Raw genomic sequence first — 23,689 nt, 5'->3', positions numbered from 1 at the left:
AGTTGATAATTGAGACAAAAAAACCTTACGCTAAACCCCAATTTTGGTACTCACCAAACTTGATTCCAGCTCCTTAGGGGTGCAGCTACGATTGTGCTCCTCTTCTATCTTCATCCATAGTGTTGCTCCTCTGGAGATTTCCTCTTCTATCCAATGCATCTTCATCCATCTTTTATCTTCCATCCTATGCTTCTCCTTCTTTTCTTCTGATATTCTGTCCAACGTCCTCTTCATGCTGTCACCAGCATCACACAGAAGCTTGAATGTGAGGTTTCCCCTTATATAGGGGTGCCTTGCAATAGAAAAAGCTTTCATCCTATTGGCTGATTGAACTAAGAATTCCAAAATCAGTCAATAGAAGTGCAAGGCACCCCTATATAAAGGGGTTCCTTGCATTCAAGTTTCAGTGTGCAGCGGTGACCGCATGAAGAGTATGTCGGATGTAAGATCAGAAGAAGCAAAGAAGCATTAGATGAAAGGTGGATGAAGACCAGGTGGAAGAGGACAGCCCCAGTGGAGCGACACGGCCTGCACCATAGATGAAGATGGATGAAGTCCGCCCTAATGATGAAGAGAAGCACTGCCAGAGTTGATCCAGTATGTATCCAATAATAAGCTCTCCTCAAATCCAGCCCATCTACTATCCCTCAAGCGAAAATTTCAATGCAATATTAGGGATAGTTAAAAAAGCATAATATGAAGCAACCAGAATATTCAATATGCTTCTCTATCTCTGCAAATAAAGAGTATTTTTTAACTCTGGGTTACCATTGACTAAATAAAGTAGAAGGTTGTGAGTATAAAGCAAATATTTTTTGATTGAAAGGAGTATAACATCCAAAGTGAGACAGGGTGGTAACCATAAATGACCAGTCCATCTTTCGGCATCAAGATATAAAGATAACTTGATGAAGAATAGCACTTAATGCTTCTACTCAACTGTATAGTTCTAGTGGTATTGTCACATTATTATCATCCAGGGACAAAGCCTGTTTGGTTTGGGTGGGTTAGTAATTCAGCAATTTCTACTTTAATGCAGGTCCTAACTAGAAAGACCATGTTATGCAAGTCCTTTTTCGAAGGCAAGGACTCTAGAAGAGACTTTGGGATGGAGCATTTGTTAAAGGGATAGTATAGTCAAAATTACATTTTTATGATTCAGATAGAGCATGCAATTTTTAGCAACTGTCTAATTTACTCTTATTATCAATTTTTCTTTGTTCTCTTGGTATCTTTATTTGAAAAAGCTGGGATTTAAGCTTAGAAAGCCAGCTCATTTTTGGTTCAGTACCTTGGTAGCCATCCAATCAACAAGCCCAACCCAGGTGCTGAACCAAAAATGGGCCAGCTCCTATGCTTGCTTTCCAGCTTTTTAAAATAAAGATACCACAAGAACGAAAAAAAATTGATAATAGGAGTAAATTAGAAAGTTGCTTAAAATTGCATGCTCTTTCTTAATCAGGAATGTTTATTTTTGAGTAGACTATCCCTTTAACTAACAATCCATCCTCTTGGTAAAAGGTGAGATAGTGGATCTTTGGTAAAATAGAGAGTGATTGTTTTGTATGGTTTAGGGACCTACTTAGAAAGCATCTTAGGTTAAAGACAGAGACCATTTATAAGTCAAAATGCAGGATGAGGACCCCCTGTATACCAGAACAGACACAGTCACCTAGTCATGTTGACTAGAGCATGTTCTTATTTACAGAAGTTAAGTCATAAGAAACTTATGGCTAGATTACGAGTATTGTGTAATCTAGCGTAGGTCCTAACTCTGCTTTTTTACTACCGCTGGTATTACGAGTCTTGCAGTTTTAGGGTCACCGCACACTTTTTTGGCCTTATCTCAAAACGACTTACGTAAACTTTGTAAAGTCTTTTTTCTATGGGACTTCCATAGCGCCGGTATTATGAGTCTGTCCTGGGAGGCCAAAAAGTGAGCGGTACACTCTCTCCTGACAAGAGTCCTACCGCATTTTAAAGTCAGTAGTTATGAGTTTTATGATACAACTCCGTAACATAAAACTCATAACTAAAGTGCTAAAAAGTACACTAACACCCATAAACTACCTATTAACCCCTAAACCGAGGCCCTCCCGCATCGCAAACACTATAATAAAAATGTTAACCCTTAATCTGCCGCTCCGGACACCGCCGCCACCTACATTATACTTATGAACCCCTAATCTGCTGCCCCCAACATCGCCGACACCTATATTATATTTATTAACCCCTAATCTACCACCCCCAATGTCGCTGCAATCTACCTACACTTTTAAGCCCTAATCTGCTGCCCCAACGTCACCACCACTATAATAAATATATTAACCCCTAAACCTAAGTCTAACCTAACCCCCTAACACCCCCTAACAAATATAATTTAAATAAAACTAATTAAAATTTCTATCATTAACTTAATTATTCCTATTTAAAACAAAATACTTACCTATAAAATAAACCCTAAACTAGCTACAATATAACTAATAGTTACATTGTAGCTAGCTTAGGATTTATTTTTATTTTACAGGCAACTTTGTATTTATTTTAACTAGGTAGAATAGTTATTAAATAGTTATTAACTATTTAATAACTACCTAGCTAAAATAAATACAAAGCACCTGTAAAATAAAACCTAACCTAAGTTACACTAACAACTAACACTACACTATAATTAAATAAATTAACTAAATTAAATACAATTACCTAAATTAAATTAAATTAGCGAATGTACAAAAAAAACAAACACTAAATTACAGAAAATAATAAACAAATTACAGATATTTAAACTAATTACACCTAATCTAATAGCACTATTAAAATAAAAAAGCCCCCCCAAAATAAAAAAAAAACCTACAATAGCTCTTTTACCTGTAAAAAAAATACAAACAACCCCCCAACAGTAAAACCCACCACCCACACAACCAACCCCCCAAATAAAATACTATCTAAAAAAACCTAAGCTCCCCATTGCCCTGAAAAGGGCATTTGGATGGGCATAGCCCTTAAAAGGGCAGTTAGCTCTTCTGCCACCCAAACCCTAATCTAAAAACCCCCCACCCAATACACCCTTAAAAAAACCTAACACTAACCCCCTGAAGATTGACTTACCGGGAGACGTCTTCATCCAAGCCAGGCCGAAGTCCTCAACAAACCCGGGAGAAGTCTTCATCCAAGCCGGGCGAAGTGGTCCTCCAGACAGGCAGAAGTCTTCATCCAGACGGCATCATCTATCTTCATCCATCCGGCACGGAGCGGCTCCATCTTCAAGACATCCGAAGCGGAGTATCCTCTTCATCCGACGACTAAAGCTGAATGAAGGTACCTTTAAGTGGCATCATCCAAGATGGTGTCCCTTAGATTCCGATTGGCTGATAGAATTCTATCAGCCAATCGGAATTAAGGTAGAAAAAATCCTATTGGCAGATGCAATCAGCCAATAGGATTGAAGATCAATCCTATTGGCTGATCCAATCAGCCAATAGGATTGAGATCGCATTCTATTTGCTGATAGGAATCAATGGGGCTGCGTTAGTGAGTTTTACGCTGCTTTTTTGCAGGTGTTTTAGACTTTTTTTCAGCCGGCTCTCCCCGTTGATTCCTATGGGGAAATTGTGCACAAGCTCGTACAACCAGCTCACCGCTGACTTAAGCAGCACTGGTATTGAAGTGAGATTTGGAGCAAAATTTTGCTCTACGCTCACTTTTTGTCTTTTAACGCCGGGTTTGTAAAAACTCGTGATACCAGCGTTGCATGTAAGTGAGCAGTGAGAAAAAACTGCTCGTTAGCACCGCATAGCCTCTAACGCAAAACTCGTAATCTGGTCATTATGTGTTATTTGTGAGATGCCCTCTTGCTTTTAAGGTTGCTTTTTTGTTAGCGGATCTGCTTGCTCCTCAACCTGCAGTGCCCTCTCATATTGTCATTGTTGCAAGCTACTGTGGGAACTGCAGTGTCTGGGCTCTCAAGTGGAAATGTCCTATCCTGCTTCTGAGAAAGTCAATGTGAATCCTGAATTTATCCCCACATCTATCCTCAGGGACAGGATCAAGGTCAGGAAGAATTGTTCACTGTGGTGTAAGCCGCTGCAAGACTGTCCTGCATGGAGATCACAGAAGTGAAGCCATCTTGTTCAGCAGCCTTCTATGCCCTTCTCTGCTTTATTTTCTTTAATTTTTTAATTTATTTTACATTGTTCACATTTATTTGACATGATATTTCATATTCAATTTAATATAAAGAACACACACATTCATTAAAGGGACAGTCTACTCCAGAATGTTTATTGTTTAAAAATATTGATAATCCCTTTTATTACTCATTCCACAGTTTTGCATAACCAACACTGTTATATTAATATACTTTTTACCTCTGTGATTACCTTGTATCCAAGCCTCTGCAGACTGGCCCCTTATCTCAGGTCTTTTGACAGACATCCATTTTAGCCAATCAGTGCCCTCTCATAAGTAACTTAATGGGCGTGAGCAAAATTAAAAGTTATCTATATGGCACACATGAACTAACACTTTCTAGCTGTGAAAAACTGTCAAATGCATCGAGATAAGGGACGGCCTTTAGGGCTTCGAAATTAGCATATGAGCTCACCTAAGTTTAGCTTTCAACAAAGAATACTAATAGAACAAGTAAATTTGATAATAAAAGTGAATTGGAAAGTTCTTTAACTGAATCATGAAAGTTTATTTATGACTGTCCCTTTCAATATATTTTCAAGTTGCCAAAGTAGACATTGCACAAGCAAGATACTAAACGTGTACGTCTTCAATAAACTTTAGTCTGTGGGGATTTGCAAGGGCTCCAGCACGTGTTTTACAACCATAAATGGCAGTCCCCTCTGGAAAATAAATAGTTAAGCCACAATTACAAAATGTTTTATTCCCTTTTCTGAGATTTTGGCTGGTATCAGCTGTAAAACAATCAGCACATTTACAGAAGTGTTCAGCATAACTTTAACACAAGAGTTTGCATGACCTTACGCTGTGAAATGTCATAACTGATTGAAAGGAGCAAGGCAGTGAGGAACAGTATTGCTCATGTCATCTACACCAGAGAAGCTGTAATGTACTGAAGTAATAACACAAGACTTATTGAGCCATAAACTACAATAAGGAAATAACTGAAAAAAACATTTGATCAATCTTAAAAATACAGGAATATCTAGAGAAACAATCATTCAAACTTGCAGTTACATTATTACTAAGATTCACCTAGATTACAAGTTTTGCGTTATGGCGCGGTACGGCTTTACCTCTGAAAAATTGGCCATTGTGCGTGGAATAGCAGGTAACGCATATTAAAAGTTATGGTGGTATAACTATACCGCAAGCATTTTAGCCTTTACGCAACTTTCCATTCCGCACTCAAAAAATGCCATTGACATTTTCAAATCAGCCAATAGGATCAGAGCTACTAAAATCCTATTGGTTGATTTGAAGAGCCAATAGGATTTCAGTAGCTCTCATCCTATTGTCTGATTTGAAAATGTCAGCCAATAGGAATGCAAGGCACCCCATATTTAAACAGGTACCTTGCATTCAAACTTCAGTGTACAGCGGTGACCGTATAAAGAGGATCCTCCACGCTGGATGCTCCGCGCCTCCACAGCTCCGCGACACCGGGTTAAAGACAGAAGGTGCCAATGCAATAGATGAAGATGTCGCCGCCTGGATGAAAACTTCTTGCCACCTGGATGAAGAAGAATGTCTGGACTGGGGTTAGTGTTAGTTTTTTTTGGGGGGGGGGGTTTGGGGTGGGTTTTTGTTTAAGATTAGGGTTTTTATGGGCAGTGAAAGAGCTGAATGCCTTTTAATGGCAATGCCCATACAAATGACCCTTTAGGGGCAATGGGTAGTTTAGGATTTTTTTAGACTTAGGTTTTTTTATTTTGGGGGGTTGTTTGGGTGGGGGGTTTTACTTTTAGGGGGACTTTGTAATTTTATAAGGTAAAAGCTGTTTAACTTAGGGCAATGACCTACATAAGGCCTTTTTAAGGGCTATTGGTAGTTTATTGTTAAGTTAGGGGTGTTTTTATTTTGGGAGGGCTTTTTTGTTTTTATAAGGCTATTAGATTAGGTGTAATTTTTATTATTTTGGATAATTTCATTTTTTATTTTTTGTAATCTTAGTATTTTTTTATTTTTCATAATTTTAGCAGTTTTTTTTGTAATGTTAGAATTTTTTAATTTTTTCATAGTATTAGGATAATTTAAATTTGTTATTTAGGTTTTTTATTTTCTCGTAGTGTTTTTTTAATCATATAATTTAGGATTTTTAATTGTTAGTTTATTTTATTTTATTAGAATAGTTAGGTTCATTTATAGTTTAATCTTAATTTTTTTTTTATTTAACAGGTTTTTATTTATTTTGATAGTTATATTGAAACTTTTAAATTAAAGTTAGGGGGTGTTAGGTTTAGGGGTTAATAGCTTAATTTAGTGTTTTGCAATGTGGGGCCCCGGCGGTTTAGGGGTTAATAGGTTTAGTTTATTAGTTGCAATGTGGGGGGGGCGGCGGTTTAGGGGTTAATAGTTTTATTTAGTGTCGGGGATGTCGTGGGGTGGCGGATTAGGGGTTAATAACTTTATTTAGCATTGTCGATGACGGGGAATGGCGGATTAGGGGTGTCTAGACTAGGGGGTTATGTTAGGGTGTTAGGTTTAAACATAATTTTGTTTTTCCCCATAGACATCAATAGGGTTGCGTTACAGTGATTTGCCATTCCGCAATCGCAGGTGTTAATTTTTTTCTAACACTTTCTCCCCATTGATGACTATGGGGGAAATCAAGCACGTAAACTCAGCCCTTGGCTTTTTTGCGGTATGGAATTTATCAATAACTCGTAATGGCAGCACTATGGAAGTATAATACTGCTCATTTTTTTGCGTTCTTTACGCACCCGGTATAGCACAAAACTTGTAATCTAGGTGACTATTATTATTAATAATATTAATGGTAATAAAAATAATAATAAAAATATCAATAATAATATTAAGAAGAAGAAAGGAAAGGGTCTGTGCAAATAAAAAGATAATTTATATAAACATCTAACAGAAATAAAAACAATAAAACATAACAACTTATAACAATTAAAATAAATCCTTTATTAAAGGTAATGGTTTATTTTTATGTACATCTTATCAATAGTTTTCACCATGAGCCAGGGGTGGGTTTTGTCTATACAAACTAGGCCGGTGCCTAGGGAAACAAAGTTTGAGGGAAGTACACTTTAAGGGCTGATTCTATGGCATGATACCTCCATACTCATGTGATCTCCAGATGTTTTCTATATTTATTGCTTTTATTACACGTCAGTAATGTCTGGTTGTCTTTTGGGGATGCATGATTGCTCCATGTGATGCATGATTGCTCCATGTGATGCATGATGACTCCATGTGATGCATGATGACTCCATGTGATGCATGATGGCTCCATATGATGCATGATTGCTCCATGTGATGCATGATGACTCCATGTGATGCATGATGAGTCCATGTGATGCATGATTTCTCCATGTGATGCATGATGACTCCATGTGATGCATGATGGCTCCATGTGATGCATGATGACTCCATGTGATGCATGATGAGTCCATGTGATGCATGATAGCTTCTTGTGATGCATGATGGCTCCATGTGATCTCCAGATGTTTTCTATATTTATGCTTTTATTACATGTCAGTAATGTCTGGTTGTCTTTTGGGGATGCATGATGGCTCCATGTGATGCATGATCGCTCCATGTGATGCATGATGGCTCCATGTGATGCATGATTGCTCTATGTGATGCATGATGGCTCCATGTGATGCATGATGGCTCTGTGTGTTGCATGATGGCTCTATGTGATGCATGATGGCTCTATGTGATTCATGATGGCCCCATGTGATGCATGATCGCTCCATGTGATGCATGATGGCTCCATGTGATGCATGATGGCTCCATGTGATGCATGATGGCTCTATGTGTTGCATGATGGCTCTATGTGATGCATGATGGCTCCATGTGATTCATTATGGCCCCATGTGATGCATGATGGCTCTATGTGATGCATGATGGCTCCATGTGATGCATGATGGCTCTATGTGATTCATGATGGCCCCATATGATGCATGATCGCTCCATGTGATGCATGATGGCTCTATGTGATTCATGATTGCCCCATGGGATGCATGATCGCTCCAAGTGATGCATGATGGCTCTATGTGATTCATGATGGCCCCATGTGATGCATGATGGCTCCATGTGATGCATGTTGGCTCTATGTGTTGCATGATGGCTCCATGTGATGCATGATGGCTCCATGTGATTTATGATGGCCCCATATGATGCATGATGGCTCCATGTGATGCATGATGGCTCCATGTGATTCATGATGGCTCCATGTGATTCATGATGGCCCCATATGATGCATGATCACTCCATGTGATGCATGATGTCTCTCTGTGTTGCATGATGGCTCCATGTGATGCATGATGGCTCCATGTGATGCATGAGGGCTCTATGTGATGCATGATGGCTCCATGTGATGCATGATGACTCCATGTGATGAATGATGGCTCCATGTGATCCGTGATGGCTCCATGTGATGCATGATGGCTCCATGTGATGGATGATGGCTCTATGTGATGCATGATGGCTCCATGTGTTGGATGATGGCTCTATGTGATGCATGATGGCTCCATGTGATGCATGATGGGTCTATGTGTTGCATGATGGCTCTTTGTGATGCATGATGGCTCCATGTGATGCATGATGGCTCTATGTGTTGCATGATGGCTCTATGTGATGCATGATGGCTCCATGTGATTCATGATGGCCCCATATGATGCATGATCACTCCATGTGATGCATGATGTCTCTCTGTGTTGCATGATGGCTCCATGTGATGCATGATGGCTCCATGTGATGCATGAGGGCTCTATGGGATGCATGATGGCTCCATGTGATGCATGATGACTCCATGTGATGAATGATGGCTCCATGTGATCCGTGATGGCTCCATGTGATGCATGATAGCTCTATGTGATGCATGATGGTTCTATGTGTTGCATGATGGCTCTATGTGATGCATGATGGCTCTATGTGATGCATGATGGCTCCATGTGATGGATGATGGCTCTATGTGATGCATGATGGCTCCATGTGTTGGATGATGGCTCTATGTGATGCATGATGGCTCCATGTGATGCATGATGGGTCTATGTGTTGCATGATGGCTCTTTGTGATGCATGATGGCTCCATGTGATGCATGATGGCTCTATGTGTTGCATGATGGCTCTATGTGATGCATGATGGCTCCATGTGATGCATGATGGCTCCATGTGATGGATAATGGCTCTATGTGATGCATGATGGCTCCATGTGATGCATGATGGATCTATGTGATGCATGATGGCTCTATGTGATGCATTATGGCTCCATGTAATGCATGATGGCTATATGTGATGCATGATGGCTCCATGTGATGCATGATGGCTCCATGTGATGCATGATGGCTCTATGTGATGCATGATGGCTCTATGTGATGCATGATGGCTCCATGTGATGCATGATGGTACCATGTGATGCATGATGGCTCTTTGTGATGCATGATGGCTCCATGTGATGCATGATGGTTCCATGTGATGCATGATGGTTCCATGTGATGAATGATGGCTCCATGTGATGCATGATGACTCCATGTGATGGATGATGGCTCCATGTGATGCATGATGGCTCCATGTGATGGATGATGGCTCCATGTGATGCATGATCGCTCCATATATTGCTGGTTTCTGGCTGTAGGGCATATATGAGCCACAGTTATTATGGGTGAGGGGTCTATGAGTATCAGAGTTCCAAATGCCCAGGGACGCACAAACACTATATGCAACACTACCATCAGAAAATACAGATTTCTTGCTAGTATTGTTGCTGTTGCCTAGAGGTGAATTATTTCAGATGGGAACATATCTGACTAGTCAAGTTAAAACTATATGTGGCATCTAATTTTAAGTGTCCTATAGACTCTGTTGCCAAGTACAAAAAAGTAGAAGTTGCTTCTCTGAAAGCCAAAATGAAACTTTATTGACTGAGATAATTTTAAAAAATCAATTTTTATTTATGATCAAATTTACCTTTTTCTATTCCTATCATTTGCTACTTAGAGTGCTACACGTGCACTCTTAAGCCTATCTCAGTATGCTCTAATAAAAAAAAGCTAAGTTTCAGTAAAGGAGACCAAGAGAAAGAGTCAAAAGTTATTTCACTTTTTTAATTGTATCCTCTCTATCTGAATCATGAAGGTTAAATTTTGACATCAATGTCCCTTTAAAAGGGTCAATCAACACCTTCAGAATGTCATATAAATTGTTGTGTTGTGTGTAGTAAAACAACTGGGCAATATACACATTCATTATTTATTTTGTCCATTTTCATTTAATGTAACATACACATTGCAGATTCTCAAGGCTTGTCCTGCTACCTAGCTGTTCTCTCAAGGCTAACCCTGCTGCCTAGCTTGCCCTGCTAAGACTAAAATAGGCTTGGCGTGGAGCCAAGGAGGAAGACTAAGACCAAGGAGGAAGACTAATGGCAGATATTTTGGTAGTTATCATCATTAGAGCCACCATCTAGTTCCCGGGCCTTGACACTAATTTATTGTTCATTCATTTGTGGAGGACTTATAATAACAATAACAGAAAATATATGTTGTTCAATGCAAACCATAAAATAAAAAAATAAAAAATCATGGAAAAATAATGGAGACCCTACATACATTTACCTCAATAATCAATTTCCAATACATCAAAATAATAAGTAAGAACAAACAACCATGCAATGAGTTTTATATTCACTGAAAATCTAGATCATTTTATATAAATTTAAAATTATGTAAAGAAAAGAAAATCTTAAGTAAAGTGATTTCACGGGAAATAAAATGCGACTGTAAAGTTAATCCCGGTCCATAATTAGTACTAAAACCACATAATTAACTTTTTTTTGCAGTTTAGAATAATATTATACGTCCATTGAAAATATTTTATTACAGCAATAAGAAAGATGCCAAGTAAAAAATATTTTTCAGTCTTACTGAGTTCCTAAAATGTGTAACCCTTTGTCTGCCAGAGAGAGCTGCAGTGAATTGCTTATGTAAACATTTGAAGAGCTTTTTGGCCACTAAAGTGTTAAACCCCTGGAACACTAATGTTTTATATAGGTGTCGTGTAGTAAAACATCTCTATGGAAATAGATGGAAAGAATTCCTACTGAGACAAACTGCAATTGTACGATTCTTGTCTTTGCTTTTGTAATCAGATTCCATTACAGCAGCAGTGGTCACAGCAGGGGTTGCAAATTAAAATAAATATTACCTTTCCGAGAAATGTGTCCTCACTGCACTCTCTCACATTGACATTCAATCCATTAGCAGCAGGGAACTTTCCTCCAGCATTGAAAACTCTTATCCTGGTTTAAGGTCGTTGTGAGTTAATGGTAACGCATCCAGCGGGATGTAAAATGTGGGTTAGAACTTGAGAAAATAGAAAAGTTTCTTTTACATGTTTTAACTTTGGGGTTAATGGTACAGTTGACCTAAATGTGGGAACAGAACATCTTTTACAATGTTTTAAAAGGAAGAAAAACAAAATAAATGCTGTCTGGTGATTGAGAATTGTCTAAAAAGGTATTAGTTATTCTTCTCTTTTAAGTGTTTTTTGAACATTCAGGCCTAGATTGCGAGTGGAGCGCTAAATATCGCTTGCATGGAATACAAGGTAAAAGTTCCAATCTTTATTCCAACTTTATTTAAAACAAATCTGATAATCCATCAACATCATCGAACAGGAATCAGTGTAGCCAGAAGGGGCTTACGAGTTTTGGCTAACAAGCTGTAATCATAGCCTGGCTCTCCGACCACAGCTCTATATGTAAGTATATATTTCACCATATTTTTTACTACCTGTTTAACATGTATATGACACATGATATAGTTTATTGTATCCAGTTCACTCGTTTTTTTGAGGACATGATGTTTAAAACAACTCATTGCTTTAAAATGTATTGATTAAATGACACGATGAGTACACAATGTTTATTCAGGAATCATGTTCGTGTTCCTTTAACATGTTTTAGCCAATCATGTTATGCTTTGTATTTTAGAAGGCATCAGCTGTGGCTGGAGTGCCAGGCTATGATTACGGCTTGTTAGACGGAAACGCGTAAGCCCCTACTGGCTACACTGATTCCTGTTTGATGATGTTGATGGATTATCTGATTTGTTTTAAATAACGTTGAAATAAAGATTGGAACTTTTACCTGCTATTGGTGGATTTCTTCAGTGCAGGTTATTTATATCCCATAGAAGACAGTAGCCACAGCTTTATCATTTATCAGTTTTTTTAAGCTTTGCACTTTGTTTTTTGGAATTTATGTTTTTTTTTTAGTATTGTATTTTTATAAAAAAAAAGAATTAAAAAAAACCTTCCTATTACCCAATGAAGGATTAATTACAAAATCATTCAATGGGAGGGCAGGGACTATATGAAGATGAGCTTTCTGATTTAATAAAGTCTATAGAAGGAAAGCCTCTGCTACAATTTGAATCTTTCTTCTTCTAAAACTGTTACACTAAGTGATTGTGAAATCCCTTCTGTGGCTCATTTTGTATTTGAAATAAATGTCAATCACCTACCTAATGTATTTACTTATTATTATTATCGGTTATTTGTAGAGCGCCAACAGATTCTGCAGCGCTATAAACAGAGACGGAGTACAACAAAACAAATACTTATGAGGGCTAGTGGCTCGGAAGGAGCCCATATTCCATAAAAGACAGCATATAACACAATACCCCTTACATAAAAGAGGAGATTGCCTCTTAAGATAGCAAGTCATACAGTTCTGATAAGAGGTTTCATGTCTTTATTGCTATCAAGTAATCATCATAGAAATGATGATAACCTGGCGATAACCACTTTCCTCGGGTTGTTGTTGTTGAAGTTAGGGCTAAATAATGAAAGCAAAACAATTAAAACAGCCTAGCAGAGGGGTGGGAAATTTGCTCAGCAGTGAAAGGGTTAATTGGCTCTTAGAATTTTGCACATACTCAGATCTTCAATCACTTGCAATTACAACTTTATATGTCTCTATCTGTATATTATCGCTGATTACTCAATTGTCTCAATAATTAAAGTCAGGGTATGTCAATTCCTTGAAAGACAAGATGGTAGTAAATTGAGGAGGGGTGATCTCTCTCATGAAATCTACTGCACATTGTATGACAATCTATTTTTATTTTTAACTCTTTGATGGCATATAGTTCCTACTAAATGGCATAGATCGTTCTGTTGAATGCCGTTGAAATTGTGTATTTACCGAAAAATCTCTTTATATTTTGATGCAGCTCTCCTACATGTCCTGATTTGTGCGGAACAGTCCAAGATTCTGAGCTCTGACCTTCTGAGACAGCCATATGCCCTGAATTGCAAGATTTCCCCAGCTGTTTTACGGGACTATATTAGGTCCACCTACCAACTATCCAGATTCGTCCACTGACCACCAAGACACATGCATATCCTTCCCACTATCCACCCATGACCATGCCTTTCTCAATGTGTCCCTGTCCACATAATGGCTAGAGGCCCTTTTTAACCTCCTGAGTCCTGGAGAGCCAGCCATAAATAGTAGGGAGTTATGTTGGTGGGCTTTTCCTGTTGTTTGTCCCATTCTGGGATAAGACTATGTTCTATATTCCATTTCGTTATCCAGTTTTATAAATATACCACCTCAATATATGGGACCTCAATAAAGTCCACAGATTTCTCTACATTTATCCCTTTTTTGGCAATGAAATTGTCCTTAACTAGGAGCTGAAGGAGAAGGCACCTTTTTGGGCTCAAGTAGTTAGTATATAGTAATTTAATTTATATGAAGCATAAAAGATACACTCTTCATTAAAAAATCTTGGCACCCTGGAATTTTGAAAAGTCTCAGGTAGGAGGAACATGGAGAGTTTTAGCCTTTGACTTGTTCAAGTTACATATTTCTGATAACGTAGGAAGGGAAGCAGAGAGATATTTATTTTTTTACCCACAGATGTTGGCTACAAGTTACTACCTTTATAGACATAGACATTTCATTTTTGTTTTCTATTTCTGATTTATAAAATGATTACTTTCTTATTGAATATTATAGTCTCATTATATAAAGAAAATAAAATGTTATTTTTAAACACACATTTGTAAAGAAATACATTTAAAAAAAATACACTATGAATGGAGCAAAAATTCTTCTAGCAAAATGTATTACTGTTTATCTGCTGCATCTGCTGCATACACACATATGCTATAAGTGCCCTGTGCACAAGCATTCAAACACCGTACTTCTCAGCGAGCCTGATGATATAAAGCTCTCTGCTCTGGTGAGACGATCTAATATGTCTAGTCAGTACCGTGAGGTCCCTTAAAGGCTTTTAAACAAAGTGATTGTTTTTCTTAAGAGCGTTTATCTCTCTATGTGGAGTTCTAGATGTGAAGCAGAGACACCAACATTGCAAAATAATTCTCAAAAAAGCCCCCAAAGGTCTCTCCATGCCGGCGAGTTTTTGATCATCAGGTCTAGAGTGTTAGCAAAAGCTTGTATGACACAAATAAGGTCTTCACTGATGCAATATGCATCACCACTTACTATCTGACCAGGCATGGTGTTTGAATACTGGTGCATGGGGCTGTGACAGCATATGTGCATATGCCACTGAAAAATAGTAATAACTCATACTGGAAGCATTTCTGCTAATATAAAATGCTTCTATTTCACATTGAAATACTTCTGTGCATATTTCAATTTTGACAGTAAATGTGTTGAGATTGTAATTTAAAATGTTTAGTTATATGTAGTAAAACAGTATACTGCGGACTTTTCAAGGCTAAACCTGCTACATATATGTCCCTAATTGGCTTTAACCAATTGCAGAACAGTGCACTGTGAATTAACATAATGACTGTGACTAGCCTTGTTGTCAGCAGAATCAAAGCAGTATTGGCTCCTCCAAATAAGCAAGTAGTGGGTGGAGTTTTGCTATTGAAAAACTATAGCAGTAAATAACATGTTATATTGTTGTCAAAATGTCCTGTATTTAGAAGATATTTACTGTACCTTTAAAAATTTTATGCTTTTGTGTGAAAATTGTACATGAGATGCCCCCTAGAGAAGGGTTCATCAAAACATGGGTTTTAACACCATGTTTACTTGTGTGTGTGAGTTGTAGGAGCTTGTGTGTGTGTATGTTTAATATGAGAGTGTCTGTATGTGTGTGTTATATGAGAGTCTGTGTGGTGTGTGTGTGTTTTTTTTTTAGGAGAGAGTGTTTGGTGTGTTTTTGTGTAATATGAGAGTGAGTGTGGTGTGTGTTATATGCCAGTGTGTGTGGTGTTTTTTTTCTTCCATTCTATGTGTGTGTGTGTTTTATTTTTTTCTAGGAAAGTGTGTGTGATGTGTGTATGTGTAATATGATAGTGTGTGTGGTGTGTTTATTTGTAATATAAAAGTGTGTGTGGTGTATGTGTAATATAAGATTGTGTGTGGTGTGTGTTGTAGGAGAATGTCTATGTTTTCTGATAGTGTGTTTAATGTGTGTGTTGTTTGAGTGTGCAGTGTGTGTTGTATGAGTGTGCGGTGTGTGTGTTGTATGAGTGTGTGGTGTTTGTGTTGTATGAGAGTGTGTGTATGTGTAGTATGAGAGTGTGTGTATGTGTAAAATGAGAATCAGTGTGTTGTATGAGAGTGTGTGTGGTGTGTGTTGCATGAGTGAATGTGAGGTGTGTGTGTTGAATGGGTTTGTGTTGTATAAGAGTGTGTGTGTCGCATGAGAGTGTGTGGTGTGTGTTGTATGATGGTGTGTGTGTTGTATGAGGGTATGTGTGTTGTATGAGTGTGGTGTGTGTGTTGTATAAGTGTGTGTGTCGCATGAGAGTGTGTGGTGTGTGTGTTGTATGACGGTGTGTGTTGTATGACAGTGTGTGTGTTGTATGAGTGTGGTGTGTGTGTTGTATTAGAGTGTGTGGTGTGTGTGTTGTATTAGAGTGTGTGGTGTGTGTTGTTTGAGAGTGTGTTGTGTGACGGTGTATGTGTTGTATGATGGTGTGTGTGTTGTATGAGAGTGTGTTGTGTGACGGTGTATGTGTTGTATGATGGTGTGTGTGTTGTATGAGTGTGGTGTGTGTGTTGTATTAGAGTGTGTGGTGTGTGTTGTTTGAGAGTGTGTTGTGTGTGTGTTGTGTGATGGTGTATGTGTTGTATGATGGTGTGTGTGTTGTATGAGTGTGGTGTGTGTGTTGTATTAGAGTGTGTGGTGTGTGTGTTATATGAGAGTGTGTGGTGTGTGTTGTGTGTGTGTTGTATGACGGTGTGTGTTGTATGATGGTGTGTGTGTTGTATGAGTGTGGTGTGTGTGTTGTATTAGAGTGTGTGGTGTGTGTTGTTTGAGAGTGTGTTGTGTGACGGTGTATGTGTTGTATGATGGTGTGTGTGTTGTATGAGTGTGGTGTGTGTGTTGTATTAGAGTGTGTGGTGTGTGTGTTGTATGACGGTGTGTGTTGTATGATGGTGTGTGTGTTGTATGACGGTGTGTGTTGTATGATGGTGTGTGTGTTGTATGAGTGTGGTGTGTGTGTTGTATTAGAGTGTGTGGTGTGTGTGTTGTTTGAGAGTGTGTTGTGTGTGTGTTGTATGATGGTGTGTGTGTTGTATGATGGTGTGTGTGTTGTATGAGTGTGTGGTGTGTGTCGCATGAGAGTGTGTGGTGTGTGTGTTGTATGATGGTGTGTGTGTTGTATTAGAGTGTGTGGTGTGTGTGTTGTATTAGAGTGTGTGGTGTGTGTGTTGTATTAGAGTGTGATGGTGTGTGTGTTGTATGAGTGTGGTGTGTGTGTTGTATTAGAGTGTGTGGTGTGTGTGTTGTATTAGAGTGTGTGGTGTGTGTGTTATATGAGAGTGTGTGTATTATTACAGTTTACAACACTGCAAGTTTGACTACAATCAGGTATAAAGTACACAGAAAATTTTAGTAATTTTGACAAAAATTGCAGGTATCTTGTTGTTTATTACGTCAGAAATTGTCAGACAAGCATAAAATAGGGCTTGCACAGGTATGTGGTATCATGGCACTGGGTCTTGGTAAAAAAGTTTGATGTACCCTTCCCTAGAGAAGTAAAAATGCAGATTCTATAACCTGCAAATGCTGCAAAACAGCTGCATAAACCGACACAAGTTCAGTTAGAAACAGTTTTACAAGATACACGTATTAGCAAATATGTTTCTAGTAAAAGTTATAGCTGTTTAAAAAATGTATTTAAGTATGCTCCGTGCACCAGCATTTTATACACAGCACGTGCTCAGAGAGCCTAAGCTGCTTGTATCATATGGTAATGACTACATTTGCATTATTGCTGACATGACAAAAGCCTCACTGGTGCTCTGAGCAGCTGCAGTATTTAAGATTCTGGTGCACTGAGAATATACAGCTATGCTTCACATGCACGTGCAGAGAAAAATACTAACACTAAATCCGTGATAACTTTTACTAGAAGCATTGTGCCAAATACAATTGTAAATATCTTTCTATTCAAAGATGTAGTTCATCTATGTGCTTTTCAATTTTGACCGAAATGTCCCTTTAAGGCAATTTGTTTCAGATTTTGCTTTTTTGGTATCTCTAGGGCACGGTGAGTAAATGAACACAATAGTATTTATACCCACACCAGGGCACAGTGAGTAAATGAACACAATAGTATTTATACCCGCACCAGGGCACAGTGAGTAAATTAACACAATAGTATTTATACCCGCACCAGGGCACGGTGAGTAAATGAACACAATAGTATTTATACCCGCACCAGGGCACGGTGAGTAAATGAACACAATAGTATTTATACCCACACCAGGGCACAGTGAGTAAATGAACACAATAGTATTTATACCCGCACCAGGGCACGGTGAGTAAATGAACACAATAGTATTTATATCCACACCAGGGTACGGTGAGTAAATGAACACAATAGTATTTATACCCGCACCAGGGCACGGTGAGTAAATGAAAACAATAGTATTTATAGCCACACCAGGGTACGGTGAATAAATGAACACAATAGTATTTATACCCGCACCAAGGCACGGTGAGTAAATGAACACAATAGTATTTATACCCGCACCAGGGCACGGTGAGTAAATGAACACAATAGTATTTATACCCACACCAGGGCACAGTGAGTAAATGAACACAATAGTATTTATACCCGCACCAGGGCACGGTGAGTAAATTAACACAATAGTATTTATACCAGCACCAGAGCACGGTGAGTAAATGAACACAATAGTATTTATACCCGCACCAGGGCACGGTGAGTAAATGAACACAATAGTATTTATACCCGCACCAGGGCACGGTGAGTAAATGAACACAATAGTATTTATACCCGCACCAGCGCACGGTGAGTAAATGAACACAATAGTATTTATACCCGCACCAGGGCACGGTGAGTAAATGAACACAATAGTATTTATATCCACACCAGGGTACGGTGAGTAAATGAACACAATAGTATTTATACCCGCACCAGGGCACGGTGAGTAAATGAAAACAATAGTATTTATAGCCACACCAGGGTACGGTGAATAAATGAACACAATAGTATTTATACCCGCACCAAGGCACGGTGAGTAAATGAACACAATAGTATTTATACCCGCACCAGGGCACAGTGAGTAAATGAACACAATAGTATTTATACCCACACCAGGGCACAGTGAGTAAATGAACACAATAGTATTTATACCCGCACCAGGGCACGGTGAGTAAATTAACACAATAGTATTTATACCAGCACCAGAGCACGGTGAGTAAATGAACACAATAGTATTTATACCCGCACCAGGGCACGGTGAGTAAATGAACACAATAGTATTTATACCCGCACCAGGGCACGGTGAGTAAATGAACACAATAGTATTTATACCCGCACCAGCGCACGGTGAGTAAATGAACACAATAGTATTTATACCCGCACCAGGGCACGGTGAGTAAATGAACACAATAGTATTTATACCCGCACCAGGGCACGGTGAGTAAATGAACACAATAGTATTTATACCCGCAGCAGGGCACGGTGAGTAAATGAACACAATAGTATTTATACCCAAACCAGGGCACGGTGAGTAAATGAACACAATAGTATTTATAAACGCACCAGGGAACGGTGAGTAAATAAACACAATAGTATTTATACCCGCACCAGGGCACGGTGAGTAAATGAACACAATAGTATTTATACTCGCACCAGGGCACGGTGAGTAAATGAACACAATAGTATTTATACCCGCACCAGGGCACGGTGAGTAAATGAACACAATAGTATTTATATCCACACCAGGGTACGGTTAGTAAATGAACACAATAGTATTTATAGCCGCACCAGGGTACGGTGAGTAAATGAACACAATAGTATTTATACCCGCACCAGGGCACGGTGAGTAAATGAACACAATAGTATTTATACCCGCACCAGGGTATGGTGAATAAATGAACACAATAGTATTTATACCCGCACCAAGGCACGGTGAGTAAATGAACACAATAGTATTTATACCCGCACCAGGGCACGGTGAGTAAATGAACACAATAGTATTTATACCCACACCAGGGCACAGTGAGTAAATGAACACAATAGTATTTATACCCGCACCAGGGCACGGTGAGTAAATTAACACAATAGTATTTATACCAGCACCAGGGCACGGTGAGTAAATGAACACAATAGTATTTATACCCGCACCAGGGCACGGTGAGTAAATGAACACAATAGTATTTATACCCGCACCAGGGCACGGTGAGTAAATTAACACAATAGTATTTATACCCGCACCAGCGCACAGTGAGTAAATGAACAAAATAGTATTTATACCCGCACCAGGGCACGGTGAGTAAATGAATACAATAGTATTTATACCCGCAGCAGGGCACGGTGAGTAAATGCACACAATAGTATTTATACCCGCAGCAGGGCACGGTGAGTAAATGAACACAATAGTATTTATACCCGCACCAGGGCACGGTGAGTAAATGAACACAATAGTATTTATAAATGCACCAGGGCACAGTGAGTAAATGAACACAATAGTATTTATACCCGCACCAGGGCATGGTGAGTAAATGAACACAATAGTATTTATACCCGCACCAGGGCACGGTGAGTAAATGAACACAATAGTATTTATAAATGCACCAGGGCACAGTGAGTAAATGAACACAATAGTATTTATACCCGCACCAGGGCACGGTGAGTAAATGAACACAATAGTATTTATACCCGCACCAGGGCACGGTGAGTAAATGAACACAATAGTATTTATACTCGCACCAGGGCACGGTGAGTAAATGAACACAATAGTATTTATACCCGCACCAGGGCACGGTGAGTAATTTAATAGTTTATCAGCTATGTAACATTTCCATTACATCCTCAAGTTATTCCTACATATTATCGCTCATATAAATATTTATTTATTTGTTTTGTTTATTAATTTTCTGAAAGAAATATGATGTGCACACAGCCCACAGCATCTGCTACGTAACACAAAGAGCTATAGATTTAGTTGGGTGATATATTTTACTCACCTTCAGTCCAGGCAGCTATCCATAGAACCAAAATCTTACCTCATGTATTTTACATCCCTCAAATCTCTGGATTATGAATTATATATTGCTTTATATATATAGGTTACATGCAATTTCCATTTGTTCATTTTGCCCTTTTGCAAGTCATCTGTTGAAATATATTGTCTGGGAAGAATTCTGTTAATAGCATTCTAGCTGATTCCAAACATTCTGTTAAACGTGAGGAATATTCTAAAACCTTTTAAAAAAAATTCTATTTCTGAACAATTCCGCTTTGAAAATGTTGGGAATTTTGTTGCTACATTGTTTTGAGAAGCTGTTTGTAAAAGACTAGAATATAATCAATAGTCTATTACCTATTAATCAATCTAACATTTTCAAGCAGTAATTCAATACCCAGACTACACTGTTCTCTGATCCTGTAAAGCTTAGGTTAGATGTGACGGTGGGATTTCCTGCACTATCTTTATGAAAACCTCCATAACCTTCGGTAAAACATTGTTGAGTACTTAACACCTTGGAGCTAGCACACATCTTCTAGGGGATTAAAGTGACAAAATAATAATAAAAATAATCATAATAATAAAAAGCTGCAATGTGCTGGAGCACTTTATTTTTCGACCATATAACAATGTTCTTAAAGGGACATGAAACTCAATTGTTTTCTTTCATGATTTAGAAAGAGCATGCAATTTTAAACAACTTTCCAAATTACTTCTATCTAATTTGCTTCATTCTCTTGATATCCTTTGTTGAAAAGCTTATCTAAATAGGCTCAGTAGCTGCTGGTGGGTGGTTGCACAGAGATGCCTCGTATGATTGGCTCACCAATGTGCATTGCTATATCTTTAACAAAGGATATGTGAAGAATAAAGCAAAATAAATTATAGAAGTAAATTTGAGTGTTATTTAAAAATGAATTCTCTATCTGAATCATAAAAAAAAAAATGTGAGTTTCATGTCCTTTTAACTTTAAAGTCAGTTACACAGCAGTACTGGGAACCTAGCTGAACACATCAGGTGAGACAATTACAAGAGGCATATGTGCATAGCCATCAATAACCAGTTAGCTCTTACCCAGTAGTGCATTGCTTCTCTTGAAATGCCTAGATAAGCTTGTCAACAAAGGATACCATGCAAAACAAAGTACATCTATAAAAAAGTAGTCTAATAAAATGTAATGCTCTATCATCAGAACCATCAAAGTTTAATTTTGACTTTTATGCCCCTTTAAATTTATATTTTAATGCAAATTGATTGTCCGCAATGCATTACAGCAGATCACCATCAACACCTCTGCATTAATCCCCCACTGCACTAAAGCCTTACTGATTGCAATTTAATTCTATACTTGTCACATCCAATCATAAGAGGGATCTTAATCCTGACATTGATTGCTCATTTTAGCCTAGCTTTCGATTCTATAATTCAATGACAATCAATTTCAGGATTGAGACCCTTCTTATGATTTGGTGTGACTGCAGAAACTACAGGAATAGAGCACCTGATGTTGTATGGGACTGACAGAGGGACTGCAGGACCAGAGCACCTGTTATTACATGTGACTGACAGAGGGACTGCAGGACCAGAGCACCTGTTATTACATGTGACTGACAGAGGGACTGCAGGACCAGAGCACCTGATACTACATGTAACTGACAGAGGGACTGCAGGGCCAGAGCACCTGATGTTACATGTGACTGACAGAGGGACTGCAGGACCAGAGCACCTGATATTACATGTGACTGACAGAGGGACTGCAGGACCAGAGCACCTGATATTACATGTGACTGACAGAGGGACTTTAGTACCAGAGCACCTGATATTACATGTGACTGACAGAGGGACTGCAGGACCAGAGCACCTGATATTACATGTGACTGACAGAGGGACTTTAGTACCAGAGCACCTGATATTACATGTGACTGACAGAGGGACTGCAGGACCAGAGCACCTGATACTACATGTGACTGACAGAGGGACTGCAGGACCAGAACACCTGATATTACATGTGACTGACAGAGGGACTGCAAGACCAGAGCACCTGATATTACATGTGACTGACAGAGGGACTGCAAGACCAGAGCACCTGATATTACATGTGACTGACAGAGGGACTGCAGGACCAGAGCACCTGATATTACATGTGACTGACAGAGGGACTGCAGGACCAGAGCACCTGATATTACATGTGACTGACAGAGGGACTGCAGGACCAGAGCACCTGATACTACATGTGACTGACGGAGGGACTGCAAGACCAGAGCACCTGATATTACATGTGACTGACAGAGGGACTGCAGGGCCAGAGCACCTGATATTACATGTAACTGACAGAGGGACTGCAAGACCAGAGCACCTGATATTACATGTGACTGACAGAGGGACTGCAAGACCAGAGCACCTGATATTACATGTGACTGACAGAGGGACTGCAGGACCAGAGCACCTGATATTACATGTGACTGACAGAGGGACTGCAGGGCCAGAGCACCTGATATTACATGTGACTGACAGAGGGACTGCAAGACCAGAGCACCTGAGGTTACATGTGACTGACAGAGGGACTGCAGGGCCAGAGCACCTGATATTACATGTGACTGACAGAGGGACTGCAGGGCCAGAGCACCTGATATTACATGTGACTGACAGAGAGACTGCAGGGCCAGAGCACCTGATATTACATGTGACTGACAGAGGGACTGCAAGACCAGAGCACCTGATGTTACATGTGACTGACAGAGGGACTGCAGGACCAGAGCACCTGATATTACATGTGACTGACAGAGGGACTGCAAGACCAGAGCACCTGATGTTACATGTGACTGACAGAGGGACTGCAGGGCCAGAGCACCTGATGTTACATGTGACTGACAGAGGGACTGCAGGGCCAGAGCACCTGATATTACATGTGACTGAAAGAGGGACTGCAAGACCAGATCACCTGATATTACATGTGACTGACAGAGGGACTGCAGGGCCAGAGCACCTGATATTACATGTGACTGACAGAGGGACTGCAAGACCAG

Source organism: Bombina bombina, chromosome 3, assembly GCF_027579735.1.
Source record: "Bombina bombina isolate aBomBom1 chromosome 3, aBomBom1.pri, whole genome shotgun sequence".
In the NCBI taxonomy this organism is placed as follows: Eukaryota; Metazoa; Chordata; class Amphibia; order Anura; family Bombinatoridae; genus Bombina; species Bombina bombina.
Note: the sequence above shows the minus strand (reverse complement) of the source record.